General features: G+C 44.0%; 1 protein-coding gene across 4 annotated transcripts in view; it reads right to left on the bottom strand.

The window, feature by feature from the left end:
* LOC144610884 (tyrosine-protein kinase CSK) overlaps nucleotides 1–18,001 on the bottom strand; it is a 112,733-nt gene extending 94,732 nt beyond the window's left edge. The window contains exons 1-2 of one of the 4 annotated variants that reach the window (XM_078429854.1): nucleotides 17,937–18,001; nucleotides 13,303–13,373 (exon numbers count right to left, since the gene is read on the bottom strand). The gene's annotated coding sequence lies outside the window, so the exon portion shown is untranslated. The remainder of the gene's footprint in view (nucleotides 1–13,302; nucleotides 13,374–17,936) is intronic. The other 3 variants (XM_078429858.1, XM_078429856.1, XM_078429859.1) reach the window with 3 other exon arrangements.
* Between the last annotated feature and the right edge of the window lie 875 nt (nucleotides 18,002–18,876).

Here is an 18,876-nt window from a genome sequence, read left to right as displayed (position 1 = left end):
ATAAACGACTTGGATGTAAATGTAGATGGGCTGGTTAGTAAGTTTGCAAACGACACCAATATTACTGGAGTTGCAGTGAGTAAGGCTGTCAAAGCAGACAGTGAGGTATAGATCAGATATAGAAATGGGTACAGAAGTTTAATCCGATTGTAATGGAGCAATACAATTATGGAATTCAGGAGGCTTTTAGATAGGCACACATATATAAAAGCAGAGAATGGAGGGATATAATTCACATGCAGGCAAGGAAATTAATTTAACTTGGCAATATTTTCAGCACGGACATTGTGGGCCGAAGGGCCTGTTCCTCCACTGTACTGTTCTCTATTCTTTCAACCTTACATCATATCCAATAAACCTATTTAAAGTTCTCTCATCGCAAAACAGATGCAAATCAGATAACAATCGAAATTAGTTATTTTTAGCTTTTGGATGGAATGTCAAGCCGAATTTGAATAGGATGGTTTTCAGTGCTCAGATTACCAATGAGTCAGAGAAACTTAAAAAAAACTAATACCGTCAAACCATACAGCTACAAAGAAGGGATCCTGCATCTCAATTCTCAAAGCCCAATAAATACAGCAACATTGGCAAAGCATTACAGATGCTGGTTTACAAAAAGGTGCTGGAGTAACTCAGCAGGTCAGGTAGCATATCTTGACAACATGGATGGGTGGTTTGGGTGGGACCCTCCTTCAGACAGCATCAGAGCTTACAGATCATTGTTTTTTAAAGCCAAGTTAAATACATGCATAACCATGATGAAACTGTACCCACTTCTCTGGTCACAGTACAGCTTTAATACATCATCCCGTCACATAACCAAACCTTCAAGACACAACAGTGATCCATTTCGAAATGTCCGTTACAAAAAGGTACACCAGAGAACGCAAATCCCTTGGAATTTACAGATGACTGGTACTTTGAAGTATTATATTCTATATGCCACAAGAAACAGAAAAACCAGGGAAATTGCTTTGCATTTAATTATTTTTAAATCAAAGATGTACAACCAACAACTTCATGTTAGCACAACAGACACATTAAATAGGCAAACAGATGTATTGAGTTTTTTCAGTATTTCCTTAAATACCAAAACATTGAGTCAGGTATCACAAAATGCTGGAGTAACTCAGCAGGTCAGGCAGCATCTAGGAGAGAGGGAATGGGTGACGTTTTGGGTCGAGACCCTTCTTCAGACTGGTCTTCAGAAGGGTCTCGACCCGAAACGTCACCCATTCCCTCTCTCCTAGATGCTGCCTGACCTGCTGAGTTACTCCAGCATTTTGTGATACCTTCGATTTGTACCAGCATCTGCAGTTATTTTCCTACACAAAACATTGAGTCAGAGTTGTAGAGCACATAAATCGACTCTTCAGCTCACCTTGTCCATGCCCATTAAGTTAGCATATTGGGCTAGTCCCATTTGCCTGCATTTGGCCCATATCCAAAACCCCTTCATTTCCATATAATTATCCACATAGCTTTTAAAAGCTGTAATTGTACCCGTTTCTATAGCTTCCTCTGGCAGCTCAACCGAGACACGGGCCTCTGAATGAAAAAGTTGCCCAAGGTCTATTTTAAATCTCTCCCCTCAAATCTTAAGCCTATGCCCTCTACTTTTAGAATCCTCTACCATGGGGAAAAAGACTATGAGTGTTCACTTTGTTCATGCCCTTCATGATTTTGTATACCTCAACAAGTAACCCCTCAGCTTCCTAAACTCCAAACCAGTACATCCTTGGAGTGTGGGAGAAAACCAGAGATACCGGAGAAAACCAACGCAGGTCACGGGGAGAATGTACAAATTCCATAAAGACAAGCACTCGTAATCCGGATCAAACACGGGTCTCTGGCACTGTTAAGGCAGCAGCTCTACTGCTGCTCCACCATGTCGCCCATTGTCGAATCTCTTATGTACCCTTTCCAACTCAATGACATCCTTCCAATAGCTGGGCTGGAAATTATAACATTTCTTCAGACAAGCATTTGCTAACTAATACAATATCAAATGGCAAGTTGAGAGCAATGGCTTTCCCCTTATAAGTTAAACTTTGAATCTTTCAGGAAACATCAACAAAAGTTGCACAAATAATCACAACATTTGACAGCTGAAAATTGGAGAAATATTTAAATTCATCTAGCTCTAAAGTTCCAAGTATGTTTCAACAAGGGAAATCTACTATTTTCAATTGCAGCTTTAGTTTGGGTTTATTATACTTATTTGTACTGAGGTACAGTGAAAAGCTTTGTTTTGCATGCTATCCAATACAGATCACTATACACAAATATAATCTACTATACACAGATACAATCACTCAAATCAGCCAAACTAAAGTACAACAGGTAGAGCAAAGATGGGAGCAGGGAGAAGGAATGACCCCAGAGTGAAACAAGTCTTTGATTATTTGGCTGCTTTTCCGAGGCAGCTTGAAGTGTAGATGGACTCAATGATGGGAAGTCTAGTCTGTGAGATGGATTGAACTACATCCATAACTCTGCAATTTCTTGCATTCTTGGGACGAACTGTTCCCACGCCAAGCTGTGATGCAACTTAAAGATATGCTTTTGATGGTGCATCTGTGGAAGTTTGTGCGCGTCATTGGACACATGCTAAATTTCCTCAATCTCCTAAGGAAGTGGAGAACTTGGTACGTCGTCTCAGCAGTCGTATCAATATGGTTGGTCCACAACCCAAGGAAATTGAACATCCAACTATTACACCATACTAATTGTTTTAAAACATTCATTTAAACAAATATCTTCATTAAACAGGATTGCAAGGTATGCAGCAAAGTAAAGCAGATTTTTAAAAATAAGATGCTACCTAAGTTGTTTAAAAATATCCAAAGCAGTATTAATTTAACTTCCACATACATGAATGCTGGCAGATATCAATAGTCAGACATTTCAATTCATTGATCGCCTGATAAGGTTCTGTGAAATGATTTTCAAATAAATGGCTGAAAAGTTTGCATGAGAAAAAATGTAGGTCAGATACATTTTGCAAAATAAATTACAGGTTGCATTCTGCAGAAGACTCGAGAGCAGTTTATGCAGTGCATGACAATTATCACATCCATGCAGATCCACACATTGCACCAAGACATTAACAAAGACATTAGTCAAATTCCCCTGACAAGTACGGAACCAAAAAATCTTAAATATTCAAAATGCAATAGTTGATTGTTATCTTCCAAAAACAAGTTTGCAAGAGATGCAATCTCAAGTGTCAAAGTATCTTTACCCACTAGTTGCTTGAGAGAGCATTTAACTTCCTTATCACCTTCTTCTTCTTGCGTTTGAGGCAGCAGAAGTTATGTAACGCCCTCCAGGCGCTGTAGCCAGTGCAATGTGCTGTTGTCGAGGGCCATGAGGTCTACCCCTCCACCAGGGGGACAGAGGACAGTGCTGTCGAGAATGCAGTGCTGCGCTGTTTGCTGGTCTGCTCCACACACGCAGGCTGCTGATGGACTCAACCCCCAACGATGCATGTTGGCGTTGAACCGGCCGACCCCTGTGCGGAGCAGGTTTAGGGCGACCCATTCTTTGCGGGACGTGTCCGAGCCGGGTGGGGCTGTGGTGTTCGGTGCGACAGTGAAGTGAGGAGGTGGCGATGTCTGTTCCCAGCTGGTTCTCCATGCTCCTAGTATGTTGAAACTGGAGCCACAGAGGGTCGCTGCATGACGGGAGAAAGGGCGACGAGACGACAGGCGTTGAGGTCCCAGTTGCTGTGAATCCTGGGCGAGGTGGTGCTAAGGATGTTTGGCAAAGGTCCGATGGGGCCTTGCACACCAGCCTATGAGTGAAGAACTCTCTGGCTTATCATCTACCGCACCCTTCTCAATCATCCAGAAAAAGGGGTAGAGAAACATTATATACATATTTATTGACCAAAGATAGACACAAAATGCTGGAGTAACTCAGCAGGACAAGCAGCACCTCGGGAGAGAAGGAATGGGTGACATTCTGGGTCGAGACCCTTCTTCAGACTGATTGCTAAACAACTATCAGGCACTATCAGTTTGAAGAAGGGTCTCGACCCGAAACGTCACCCATTCCTTCTCTCCAGAGATGCTGCCTGTCCCACTGAGTTACTACAGCTTTTTGTCTATCTGGCACTCAAAATAGAAAACAGCACGGTTAATTTTCAGGCCAGCTACAGCCCTGGCTATTCATCCTAAACAGTTAAAATGAACCATGATTCAAGTACACAAACATGCCAAGAACTAAACATTACTCCAATCCCAGCACAGAATTCCAAACAACCAAATCACTTCCTATTCCCTCCCTTGATTATACATATTTAGTGAAACACAAACAAGGATTACATGCTGCACACACATTTCCATCTTTCCTGGGCAAAGCACTTTCTAAATCTAATGTACTATTAAGCACCAACCTCCCAATAAATTTCCCAAAACATTCATAATTGTACAATTAAGGAAACAGTTTACCAACTTTCTGTAGGTGTATTTAGCTCATCTCAACTACCATAAAAAGTTTAGGAATCATCTGCAACTGGTGTTCTACGCCTGCTGCATAGATTAACACAGCTTCCAATTTAGCCAGTTAAGTTTGGTTCAATGACTGATATTTTAGTCCACCCAACCATTCTGCTCTGCTAGCCAAATAAACGTTGCCCTTTTCACCCTTGGAAAGCATGAGCTCATGTAGACCAACATGTACAAAACAGTTACCCACTCAAAATTTTTTTAAAAAAATTAACTGCTGTACAAGGAGAACCAGTTCCCTTGTTTCAAGACCATCGACATTCACCCTCCTTGTTTTGCACTGCAGCACAAGCCTGCACTTCACAACTCCCACAGGACAGCTCACAAAGGAGTCAAACAGAAAGCAAGACATCTGGACACTAATAGTCCACAGTACATAGCAGATGTAAATGCGGTTCAGTAAAATTAGACATGACAGAAAGGGCTTTTGATTAATCAATACTAGAGTGCAATTCCAAAGGAATCATGTAGATAAAGGACAGAAGCAACTACAGAACGTCCTTTCAGGGTAACAGGGCACTACAAAATGATTTAAATTGAATTTTCTTTTCAAGTCATGTGCAAGTTATGTGCACATTTCAAAATTTAGCAATGAGTGACACATACTCCAGCAGGAAAACATTCATGCCAACTGAGTATAATTAAATAGGAAACATTCCAGTTTAGAATTAGGAGGGCAACCAGTATTTCTTACTGCAAAGCAGCACCATTTTGGAACAAAAATTCATTTACTTCATGAAATTTAAAAAAATCTGACTAACTACATTATATCTTAAATTATAGTCGCAATTTAACTAATAATTTGGATGAAGAGTAGCAGATCCAATTTTGATTTGGAAGAGAAAAATTAGAGCAACTGGATTTAGCTTCAATTGCAACTGTACAAATGGTTTAAAACTTCAAAGCTTTTCATTAAACCTCGGTACACGTGACAATAAACTAAACAACACTGCAAAATAGCAAGATATTGCCCAGATAGAAACATAGACATAGAAAGTCGGTGCAGTACGCCATTCGGCCCTTTGAACCAGCACCGCCATGCAATATGATCATGGCTGATCATCCAAAATTAGTACGCCGTTCCTGCTTTCCCCCCATATCCCTTGTTTCAGTTAGCACTAAGAGACATATCTAACTCTCTTTTGAATACATCCAGTGAATTGGCCTCCATTGCCTTCTGTGGCAGAGAATCCCACAGATTCACAACTCTCTGGATGAAAAAACCTTTCTTCATCGCAGTCACATGAATGGCCTACCACTTATTCTTAAACTGTGACCCCTGGTTCTGGACTCCCCAAAATCAGGAACATTTTTCCTGCATCTAGCCTGTCCAATCCCTTAAGAATGTTATATGTTTCTATAAGATCCCCTCTCATCCTTCTAAATTCCAGTGAATATAAGCCCAGTCGATCCATTCTTTCATCATATGTCAGTCCCGCCATCCCAGGAATTAACCTGGTGAACTTATGCTGCACTCCCTCAATAGCAAGAAAGTCCTTCCTCAAATTAGGAGACCAAAACTGCACGCAACACTCCAGGTGTAGTCTCATCAGGGCCCTGTACAACTGCAGTAAGACCTCCTTGCTTCTGTACTCAAATCCTCTCGCTATGAAGGCCAACATGCAAATTAGCTTTCTTCACTGCCTGCTGTACCTGCAGGCTTACTTTCAGTGACTGATGTCCAAGGACACCCAGGTCTTGTTGCACCTCCCCTTTTCCTAATCTGACACCATTCAGATAATAATCTGCCTTCTTGTTCTTACCACCAAAGTGGATAACTTTGGATAATTGAGTATAGTCATCTTAAATTAATTTAACTATTATACACAGTTAAAAGTGAGCAACATGGCAGTGATGAACTATAGGAAGCAATATTCATTGTTTCATTCCTCAGAATAAGGAGAAATGCAAGTGGCAAGGCCAGTATTCGATGCCCATTATTAACGGCTTGAGAAAGGTGAAATAAATTTAAATTCCACTGCTACCACGATGGGATTTCGACTCTCATCGCAAGATTATTAGCTCAATCTTACTCGCCTGGCAATTTCACAACCACAACACCCCAGGGCTCAAACTAAAAGCAACAAGCAAGATGCAATCAGTGATATTCCATTTTTTTTCCTGCACAATGTTCAGATTGAGTAATTTTATACCTCCTACTAGATTCATGCTCAAACCCTTAAACTCCTCACAATATGCTATCAGATGAAATGAAAGCCTCAAATGCATTTTCAATCGAGGACATTGTTGCCAATGTTTGGGTCAATGCTCATGGGTGTTAACTTAACGCAATTAGAGCTGCATTAAAAAGATACATGCAGTTCATTATTTTTGTTCCCAGCAACAAAATCTTGGCCACAAGCCCATTTACGATCATTTTAAGAATCAGACTTTAGGTCTGCAAATATTAAGCTGTTTTTTTTATTATTACGCTTCCAATCAAACCTTAGAACAAAAGTAGATAGACTTCCTTTGTTATAATAGCTGGATTTTTGTAACTATGTCCATACATTAGTGTTGCCTTGGGTGAAAAATGAGGGACTGTGCTATAATGCTTAACCAAGTGGCAAGCTGAAGTGCCTTAGCAGCAGCAGCATTCTGTCCAAGATTTCTATCACACCCTGCTTTCTCTCCAAGAAGGAAACGCAGAACAAATGCAGGCACCTTTCTGTAATTGTGGAAAATACTCGTCTGTCACAATCCAAACAAGTGAACATATTGCCACAGTTGATTCATTTATAACTACCAATGACATCGGTAGAAGACACCAGGTTCTACGACAAATTAGGTAGCTGTTTTATAAGCAGGTCCTTAAGTATTGTAATAAGGTCATGTGATAGGAGCAGAATTAGACCATTCAGCCATCAAGTCTACTCCGCCATTCAATCATTTCTGATCTATCTCTCCCTCCCAACCCCATGCGACTGCTTTCTCCCCATAACCCCTGACACCTGTGCCAATCAAGAATCTAACGATCTGTCTTAAAAACTGACTTGGCCTCCACAGCCATCTGCGGCAAAGAATTCCAAAGATTCACCATCCTCTGACTAAACAAATTCCTCCTCATCTCCTTCCTAAAGGAACGTCCTTTAATTCTGTGGCTATGACCGCAGGATGTCATTTTATTCTGAGTATGTCCTTGACTCTCCCGCTTGCAATATCCAAATTGCTTCCAGCACCACAGTGAGTGTGGAAGGATAGGCGAGGTAACTGCATGGTTGAGGGGGTGGTGCAGAAGGGTGGGCTTTAGGTGCCCGGATCACCAGGACTGCTTTGGGGTAGGTGGGACCTATGGAAGCAGGAGGGGTTGCACATTACCCAGAGTGGGACCAGCACCCTTGCTGAGAGATTGGCTATTGTGTTGGGCAAGGATAAAACTGAATTGGGTTATTTAGGTAGAAACACGTTCCTTGGAGAAAAATAAATTAAGTCCAGTAGGCAGAACAAACAAGTGAACATCAAGGGAACTCAATGGTAAATTGTAAAATGTTTCTATTTTAATGCATGGAGACGAGCACAAAAGCCTTAATTAACACAGGGGATGGTGGGGGGGGGGGGGGGGGGTGAACACCTATAATAATGTTGCCATCTCAGAGACAGAGTTGAAGGAGAGGCAGTGCTGGTAACTTAGTATCCCAGGGAAAAGCATTTTCATGAGAGGAGCAAAAGGGGAAGATATTCTAGAAGGCTCCTCGATCAAGTAAATATAGGTTGAGAATAGGAACAAAGAAAATGTTGTCACTTGCCGAAGGTTTTATTACGGATCGCTCCGAAATTCAGAAACCACCACAGCCTGATTGGAGCCAATTTATTTGGATAATTATAATGAACTAACCAGTGTAGATTTGATATTTGAAACATGGGATAAATCTAGCAAGTCTGTTCTGTTGAGTTTAATTCAGAGATACAGAACGGAAACAGGACCTACGGCCCACCGAGTCAGCGTCAACCAATGATCTCCTCTGCACACTAGTTCTATGTTTCACATCCTACACAGTAAGGGCAATTTACAGAAACCAATTAACCTACAAACCGGCACGTCTTTGTAACGTGGGATGAAACCGGAGAAAACCCACGCAGTCACAGGGAGAATGCATGAACTCAGTACAGACAGCACCCACTGTCAGGATTAAACCCGGGTCTTGGCTCTGTGAGGCAGCAACTCTACTAATGCACTGCACATTCTGTTTGATATAATGCAATATTCACAAAACCTGTCCATAGAATATTTACATTGAAAAGCTCTGTACATTTTAAGCACATTTAGCACTAAAATGGAACAGAAACAATTACTTTAAGCACCAAACAGTTGAACTAATTCTCACTGTACAAAGATTATAAGTAGTTGAAATATCAATTAATTAATTAAAGTCTTAAATTGAGGAGAACATCGGCTTAAGACAACATGGAAACAACCAAATTCCAGGAGAGTTTTATCCTGACCAATATTAATTTAATTCCTCCACCTTACCAAAAAGCATTTACACACACCACAGAGTATTTCACTGAAAAGTCTGAATAGATTGGGTTAACCTCATACATTTTATAGCAGGAATGCTTCCATGGGTCAGAGAATGGAAGCTTTTGTAGTTTGTGTAGACACATCGAGGCCTGGCTGACCATCAGTTCACACTAGTTGAATGTTATCCCACTTTCTCAGCCACCCTGTACACACTATTGGCATTTTGGAGGCTGATTAACCTACAAATCCACACATCTTTGGGACAGGATTCAACTGGAGAAAACCGATGTGGGAATGCATAATTCAGATGTTGTTTTAAGTACACAGAGGGTTAGACCATTCAACATGCACTGCCGTACTCGTTTCTATGCTTCCAAATTCCTTTGATTTGTCAGTCAGCTCTTAGATCACACAAATTCATTACAGAATCTATCAGCAAAGCACAAACCCTTCACCTGGCTGTGCTGCAGAGGTTGCTCAGTCAACCCAACACCAGCATTCAAATGAAGCCATTTTATATGGAAATAGCAGAAACGAGAGCAATGGTAGCACAAAGATCTTGGATGCTTCTTGCATTTAAATCAATAGCTTGGCATTTGCATTGGACGAAAATATAGAACATAGTAGATCCTATTTTACAAAGGTCCAAGGGGCCTGTGTACAAAAAGTACACAGGAAGACTTGCAGAGATAAGCGAGCAATGAAGACAAAATGTTGTCTCCCAAAGCAATAGAATTAAAGATAGATATAAAAAGCTGGAGTAACTCAGTGGGAGAGTCAGCATCTCTGGAGAGAAGGAATGGGTGATGTTTCGGGTCAAGACCCCTTTTCAGTCTTCTTCTTCAGTGGCTGAAGGGTCTCGGCCCGGAAGGTCATCTATTCCTTCTCTCCACAAATGCTGCCAGTCCCGCTGAGTTACACCAGCATTTTGCGTCTACCTTCGGTTTAAACCAGCATCTGCAGTTCCTTCCTACACCCTGAGAATTAGATGCAGTTTCGATGTTTGATATAATCTTGCTGCATTTCTGCACACAAAGTCTAGTCATGTAAGAACACATCAAGTGTGACCTCCAGGCAAGCAAGGTTGAGCACATGTGCGAGATCACAAACGATTACAGGCAGTCTTTCAGGCAGAAGCATGTTCAAGATTAACACAAACTGTGCAATTCAAACCGGAGCAAGCTTCCAGATATATCTTTCGCCTGAGTGCACAGAAGACCAGGAAGCTGGTAGTTCTCTGAAAAACTATAAATTTGAGCTCAAAATAAAAAAGGCTACACTGTGCTTAGGCAGGAAGGGAAGCTCTCTGACATGAACTCCTTCCTGTTTCACAGATGCAACATGATACGCCAAATGCTTTCAGTGTGTTGTTAAAATTGAGTTAATGCAAAAGGACGTACCTTTAGAAAGGAGATAAAGAGGAATTTATTTAGTCAGAGGGTGGTGAATCTGTGGAATTCATTGCAACAGACGGCTGTGGAGGCCGCCATTGGGTACTTTTAAAGTGGAGATTGCTAGAATCTTGGTTCGCAAGAGTATCAACGGCTATGGGGAGAAAGCAGGAGAATGGGGTTGAAAGGGAAGGATGAATCAGCCATGATTGAATGGTGGAGTAGACTTAATGGGCTGTCTTGCCTAATTTGCTCTTCTGATTTACGAAGTTGTGTTCCTACTTCATGACTAATTCTAAAAGAAAAAGGGCGACACAATGGCGCAGCGTAGAGTTGCTGCCTTACAGCACCAGAGACCCGACGTCAATTCTGACTACGGATGCTGTCTGTACGGAGTTTGTACGTTCTCCCTGTGACCACATGGGTCTTCATTGCGTGCTCCGGTTTCCTCCCATGGCCCAAAGACATACAGGTTTGTAGGTTAATAGGTTAACAGGTTTGTAGGATTCTGTAATTTGTAAATTGGCCCTCGCGTGGAGGATAGTGCTAATGTACGGGGTGATCGCTGGTTGTCTCAGACTCGTGGGCTGATGGGCCTGTTTCCATGCTGTATCTCTACAATGTTAAACAATGTTCCAATGGTTTCTGCTTTGTTAAAAAAAAATAGAAAATACAAATTCACCAGTATAGACAATGAGAAAAAAGGTTCGCCATAATGAACATTTAACCTCACTGCTATTATTTTAGTTTAGATTCAAAAATTATTAAAACACTGTAATCAAACGAGATAACCTCAATCTGTGTAGGAAGGAACTGCAGATGCTGGTTTAAACCAAAGATGGACACAAAATTCTAGAGTAACTCAGCGGGACAGGCAGCATCTCTGGAGAGAAGGAATGGGTGATGTTTCGGGTCGAGACCCATCACCAGACTCTAGTCTGAAGACGGGTCTTGGTTTGATACATCACCCATTCCTTCTCTGCAGAGATGCTGCCTGTCCCGCTGAGTTACTCCAGCATTTTGTGTCTCACCTCAATCTGTGCTGGCAACAGACCACATTTCTCCATTTTTGTTTGAGGACATGAGAAACTTGATTCAATTATAACTCATCCACCCCTGTTTTGGTGCACTGCAAGAGTTAATTCTGACTTTAAAAACAAAACCAACAAATTGAAATTGTAACGAGAAACTTAATTTTTCTGCATTCCGAGCACCAAAGAACAATTCCAATTCTAAAGTAAAAAAGTTTTACGCTACAAAATTTGAAATTCTAGTTTTAAATTTCAGATGAAAACAAAAGCATCTAATGCTACTATTTAATAATTAAACCTGCTATTTAAATAGGTATTAGCTACTGAATACAATACATAACAGATTGAGTAGGCTCGGACTCTATTCCTTGGAGCGCAGGAGGATGAGGGATGATCTCATAGAAGAGTATAAAATCAAGCATGGAATAGATCAGGTAGATGCACAGTCTCTTGCCCAGAGTAGGCGAATCGAGGACCAGAGGTCATAGGTTTGAGGTGAAGGGGAAAAGATTTAATAGGAATAGACAATAGATGCAGGAGTAGGCCATTCAGCCCTTCGAGCCAGCACCGCCATTCAATGCGATCATGGCTGATCACTCTCAATCAGTACCCCGTTCCTGCCTTCTCCCCATACCCCCTCACTCCGCTATCCTTAAGAGCTCTATCCAGCTCTCTCTTGAAAGCATCCAACGAACTGGCCTCCACTGCCTTCTGAGGCAGAGAATTCCACACCTTCACCACTCTCTGACTGAAAAAGTTCTTCCTCATCTCCGTTCTAAATGGCCTACTCTGAGGGGTAGCTTTTTCACACAAAGGGTGGTGCATTTTTTGTCTAGCTTCGATTTATACCAGCACCTGCAGTTTTTTTCCCATACAATTCTGGTGACATGTTTAGTTTAGTTTAGAGGTACAGTGCGGAAACAGGCGCTTCGGCACATCGAATCCACACTGACCAGCGATCCCCGCACATTAAAACTATCCTATACTAGGGGCACTTTTTAATTTACATTTATATCAAGCCAATTAGCCTACAAACCTGTACATCTTTCGAGTGTGGGAGGAAACCAAAGTTCTCAGAGAAAACCTACGCAAATGACGGGTGAACATACAAATTACGGATAGACAGCACCCGTAGCCAGGATCGAACCCAGGTCTCTGGCGTTGTAAGGTAGCAACTCTACCGCTATGCCACCGTATTGAACAGAATTCAAGTTTGGTTGCATTTGATGCATTTTAACATTAGTATTGACAGCACGACTTGGTAGGACGTTCAAGGAAAATCCACCATCACAGACGCTATTTCTACCAATGACTCCATCAGCAAAGAGCAGAGATTGTAAAGTCGTCAGGGGGGGTGTGATATAATGAAATAAGAGGCTTCAGCTGGAAGGAGAGTCAGCAACAAAACTGACAATTAATACAGGCACAAAACTCTGGAGTAACTCACTGGGACAGGCAGCATCTCTGCCCATTATTGGAAGGAATGGGAGACATTTTGTGTCGAGACCCTTCACCTCAAAGATGTTGCATGCAGCAGTTTGAATTCCTTGTTTGAATAAAGTCTGTGGTCCTGGGAGTGGGTAGATTTTTTAGGGATATTTTGGATATAATTATGGAGATAATAGATATTTTTTAAGGCAGAGATAGATTGTTGATTTGTATGGGTGTCAGGGGTTATGGGGAGAAGGCAGGAGAATGGGGTTGGGAGAGAGAGATAGATTAGCCTTGATTGAATGGTGGAGCAGACTTGATGGGCCGAACGGCTTAATTCGGCTCCTATCACTTACGACCTTATGAAAGAGAATGCAGAAGGACAGGTAGAAACAGATGGAGATGTAAGTTAGAAATTTCATTTCTAATTTATACAGTCACGGGATAGAACAGGAGAAAGAAATAGAACAAACCTTGCATTTATATAGTGCCTTTCATGTCACTGTCAGGATGTCTCAAAGTTCTTTAGCGCCAATGAAGAGCTCTGAAAGTACAGAACAGTCATTGTTGTAAAGTGTGCAATGCATCCATTTACACAAACCTCCCATAAACGCCAACATGATGGTAAGATCAATATGAGTGATACTATGTGGAAACAGGCCCTTCAGCCCAACTTGCCCACACTGGCCAACATGTCCTAGCTACACTAGTCCCACCTGCCCACGTTTGGCCCATATCCCTCCAAACCTGTCCTGTCCATGTACCTGTCTAACCGTTTCTTAAATGTTGGGATAGTCCGTGCCTCAACTACCTCCTCTGGCAGCTTGTTCCATGCACCCACCACCCTTCGGGTGAAAAAGATTAGATTACAAAAGGACACACATTGATAACTAGAATAACACATATGCATTACACAAATCCAAATTGCTCATCAATCACAGGAGGGCTAGTTTCTGGGCACAGACAGAATTAAAACAGATCTCTGATAGAACACTGCTCCAAGATGCATAGTCATTAATTACATTTTAGAAATGTGTCAGAGGAGCTATTGGGAGTAGGGGAATGAGTCTTTGTAAGAGGCAGTGTGGGCACTGTAGCCCAGATAACTGTGGGACAGTGGGTTTATAGTAGACGTTAGTCTACTGTGATTGAGCCAGATCAAGATGGAGGAACAGCATTTCGTATTCCGCAATGGTATGAACAATGAAACACACAAAGTACTAAGTTAAGCCACTTAGTCTAGTCCCATTTGCCCACATCCCTTTAAACTTTAGAGATACAGCACGAAAACAGGCCCTTGAGTCCACACCGACCACCCCTACAAGAGCACTCGGGACAATTTACAGTTTGAACCAAGCTGATTAACCAACAAACCTGAAGGTAGACACACAATGCTGGAGTAACTCAGCGGGTCATGCACACCCTTCTTCAGACGGAAGAAGGGTCTCGACCCGAAACACCACCCATTCCTTCTATCCTGAGATGCTGCATGACCCGCTGAGTTACTCCAGCATTGTGTGACTACCTTTGATTTTAACCAGCATCTGCAGTTTTTTTCCCCACACAACCAACAAACCTGTACGTCTTTGGAGTGTCAGAGGAAACCGGAGCACCCAGAGAAAACCCACGGGGTCACAGGGAGAACTCAAACACCTTACAAACAGCACCTGTAGTCAGGATCGAACCTGGGTCTCCGGCACTGTAGGGCAGCAACTCTACCTCTGCGCCACTGTGCCGTCCCTAAACCTTTCCTATCCACGTATCTGTCTAAATGTCTTTTAAATGTTACAGTACCCGTCTCAACTTCTTCCTCTGGCAGCTCATTACATATACCGACTACATTCTGAGCGGAAAAGTCACGCGGCAAGGTTCCTATCAAATGTTTCCCCCCTTACCTAAAACTCATGCCGTCTAGTTCTTGATTCCCCTACCGTGGGTAAAGGACTCTATGCATTCATCCGATCAATTCACCTCATAATTTTAGTTCCAGCTTGCCAAATTTCTCGCCTAGCTCAGGCCCTCGAGTTCTGGCAACATCCTTGCAAACTTGGAGTAACTCAGCTGGTCAGGCAGCATCTCTGGAGAGAAGGAATGGGTAATGTTTCAGGTCAAGACCCTTCTCCAGATCTGGAGACGGGTCTCGACCCAAAACATCACCCATTCCTCCTCTCCCGAGATGCTGCCTGACCTGCTGAGTTACTCCAGCATTTTGTGAATAAATCGATTTGTACCAGCATCTGCAGTTATTTCCTTATACTCCAGCTTGTGTCTATCTTCGGTTTAAACCAGCATCAGCAGTTCCTTCCCTCACATCCTTGTAAATTTTCTCTGCACTCCACGCTCTGCAGCATCCTTCCTATAGCAAGGTGACCAATACTGAACACAAAACTCCAAATGCAGCCTCAGCAACATCTGTACAACAGTAATATAACGTCCTAAAACTTTCTTTACCCAATACCCTAATACTCTCACTTCTCATTGAAGGTTTTAAAACTCAATTTAATGATCACAAAACCCAACATAAAATTGCATTGCTCTTTAAAACATTTCATAGCTTCAGTTTCTTTTGTTCCAAGACAAATAACACCAGCATTTAACACCATCCCCAGTTCCAATAAAGGATAATTGACCCAGAACATAAAACCCACTCCTAACAAATGCAGCACAACCTGGACAATTATCACCAGCAGTTTTATTTTGTTTTAAAACCATTAATTTAAGTTTCTCAACATCCATATCTCCTACAACTGTCCGTGTGTCGCTGAATCAATATCACCTGCTCGTCATGAATACAATGATGGACAAAAAAATGCTGGAGTAACTCAGCGGGACAGGCAGCATCTCTGGAGAGAAGGAATAGGTAACGTTTTGGAGACCCTGAAGAAGTCTGAAAAAGCGTCTCCCATTCCTCCTATCCAGAGATGCTGCCCGTCTCGCTGAGTTACTCCAGCATTTTGTATCTATCTTCGGTTTAAACCAGCATCTGCAGTTCCTTCCTACACATGCATGCAAAGGTGTCCAGTTCCATTGTGCACTACAACCACAACCATTTCAAATCACCACCTAAGGCCGACAGCTTTCTGACTTCTCCAAGCTTCGTTGAGTATTTCCAACCTTCTTTGCTTAAATCCAGCCAACATTTGCACAAATGTTCATCACAGCAGCGAATAATAAAATAAAGAGACACAAGAGACTACAGATGGCAGAATCTGGAGCAAAAAAAACAAAGAGCTGGATGAAGTCAGCAGGTCAGGCAGCATCTGTGGAGGGACTTCTTGATTTCAAAAAATATATATATACAAAACAAAAATTCTGCAAAAACTCCTGCATTCTGTGTCTGAACATTCAATAATGTCATACTCCGTTGTGTTCACACCCAACTTTAAACAAAACACCCTTCCCACTAGTGGCTCCCTGAAATGATATGTATGCCTCATTGTCACCTTCTCCTCAGCTAACAATGATCCATTCTACATTTACTTGATCCACATCTGCTTTGATTTGTCATTTTTACACCATACCCTGCCATATCTCTAGTCTCCCTATCCCCCAACTCTCAATCTAAGGGTCTCGACTCGAAATGTCACCCATTCCTTCTATCTAGAGATGCTGTCTGTCTCGCTGAGTTACTCCAGCATTTTGCTTCTATCTCTGGTGTAAACCAGCATTTGCAGTTCCTTCCTACACTATTCTTTCCCTTGTTTGAGGGATGGCCCCACAGGACTCTACCCCTCAATGTCCACAAGCATAAGGACCCGAGATTGTGGACGAAGGGAATATTTTGACTTAAAACATAAACTTTATTCAGAATTGAAAATGTATGCACAAAACAAAAACTGCAAAATCTCTTCCTGCATTCTGTGTCCACTCATTCAATAGTGTCATACGCAGTAATGTTCACACCCAACTTTAACCAAAACACCCATCCATTCAGAGAGAGAGGGGGGGAGAGAGAAAGAGAGGGGGGGGGAGAGAGAGAGGGAAAGAGAGGGGGGGAGAGAAAGAGAGGGAGAGGGGGAGAGAGAGAAAGAGAGGGGGAGAGAGAGAAAGAGGGGGGAGAGAGAGAAAGAGGGGGAGGGGAGAGAGAGAGAAAGAGGGGAGGAGAGAGAGAAAGAGAGGTGGGAGAGAGAGAGAGGGAGGAGAGAGAGAAAGAGAGGGGGAGAGAGAGAAAGAGAGGGGGGGAGAGAGAGAAAGAGAGGGGGGAGAGAGAGAAAGAGACAGAGAAAGAGAGGGAAGAGAAAAAGAGAGGGGAGGGGGAGAGGAAAGAGAGGGGAGGAGAGGAAAGAGAGGGGAGGGGGAGAGAGGGGGAGGAGAGGGGGGGAGAGAGGGGGAGAGGGGAGGGGGAGAGGGGGGAGAGAGGGGGGGAGAGAGAGAGAGGGGGGAGAGAGAGAGAGGGGGGAGAGAGAGAGAGGGGGAGAGAGAGAGAGGGGGGAGAGAGGGGGGGAGAGAGGGGGAGAGAGAGGGGGGGAGAGAGGGGGGGAGAGAGGGGGGGAGAGAGGGGGGGAGAGAGGGGGGGAGAGAGGGGGGGAGAGAGGGGGGGAGAGAGGGGGGGAGAGAGGGGGGGGAGAGAGGGGGGGAGAGAGAGAGGGGGGAGAGAGAGGGGGGGGAGAGAGAGAGGGGGGAGAGAGAGGGGGGGAGAGAGGGGGGGAGAGAGGGGGGGGAGAGAGGGGGGGGAGAGAGAGGGGGGAGAGAGAGGGGGGAGAGAGAGGGGGGAGAGAGAGGGGGGGAGAGAGGGGGGGAGAGAGGGGGGGAGAGAGGGGGGGGAGAGAGGGGGGGGAGAGAGAGGGGGGAGAGAGAGGGGGGAGAGAGAGGGGGGAGAGAGAGGGGGGGAGAGAGGGGGGGGAGAGAGGGGGGGGGAGAGAGAGGGGGGAGAGAGAGGGGGGAGAGAGGGGGGGAGAGAGGGGGGGGGAGAGGGGGGGGAGAGAGAAATAAGGGGGAAGAGTGGAGAGGGACAGGAAGACAAAAAGAGAGAGAGAAAGAAGAATAGAGAGGGAGAAAGAAGAATGGAGATAGGGAAGCGGTGGCGAGAGCAGCAGCAACGACGACGACATGTCCTCCCGTCCACCCGCGCGCCCGCCCGCCCGCCCGCCAACCGGCGCGGCCTCACCTTCCCTCGCGCCGCCGCCGTCGCCGCGTCTCCTCACTCGGGGCGGAGGGCGGGACCTGCAGCCGCCGCGCCTCCTCACCCAATCAGCGCCCCCGTCCGGCTCCCGCCCCGCCTCGCCGCTGACTGACGTGTCCCTCCGCCAATCGCACCCGCCGCGCCCCTCTCTCCCCTGCGCCCAATCGGCGGCCGCGCCGGGCGTCGATCTGCGCCCAATCGGAACGTGCGTTTCTCCCATTGGCGGAGACAGGAGCGCCAATCGCCGAGATGATCAGATCCCCCTCCACCAATGGGAGGAAGGTTTACAGAATCGCGCGGCGTCCACCGGCCGCTGATTGGCCGATCGCCCCCCCCCCCCACCCCATCATTGTCCCTATCCTGGTCAAGGCTGGAAACTTGAATTTATGAATGGAAAATAATTCTCCACAGAGCAATTGATTCTATCATTGGTATTTATTCACAAAATGTTGGAGTAACTCAGCAGGTCAGACAGCATCTCAGGAGAGAAGGAATGGGTGACGTTTCGGGTCGAGACCCTTCTTCAGACTCTATCTGATTCTATCAGACCAAGGCATGTTTGCTGATCAGAGAGTATCACAATACAGTAAAATCAAACAGGTTTTGTGCTTCATACAAAAGTTGGAAGCTAACTAATGGATAACAATGCGATACGATAGGAAACATAGACAATAGGTGCAGGAGTAGGCCATTCAGCCCTTCGAGCCAGCACCACCATTCAATATGATCATGGCTGATCATTCTCAATCAGTACCCCGTTCCTGCCTTCTCCCCATACCACCTGACTCTGCTATCCTTAAGAGCTCCATCTAGCCCTAAGATCTAGACCTAACTCTCTCTTGAAAACATAGGATAGAACTTTATTTATCCCAGGAGGGACTGTTTATGCCAACAGTCATAAAACACAAGATATATGAAACATGAA

Source organism: Rhinoraja longicauda, chromosome 38, assembly GCF_053455715.1.
Source record: "Rhinoraja longicauda isolate Sanriku21f chromosome 38, sRhiLon1.1, whole genome shotgun sequence".
Taxonomy (NCBI): Eukaryota; Metazoa; Chordata; class Chondrichthyes; order Rajiformes; family Arhynchobatidae; genus Rhinoraja; species Rhinoraja longicauda.
Note: the sequence above shows the minus strand (reverse complement) of the source record. Positions and strands in the feature narration are given on the sequence as shown.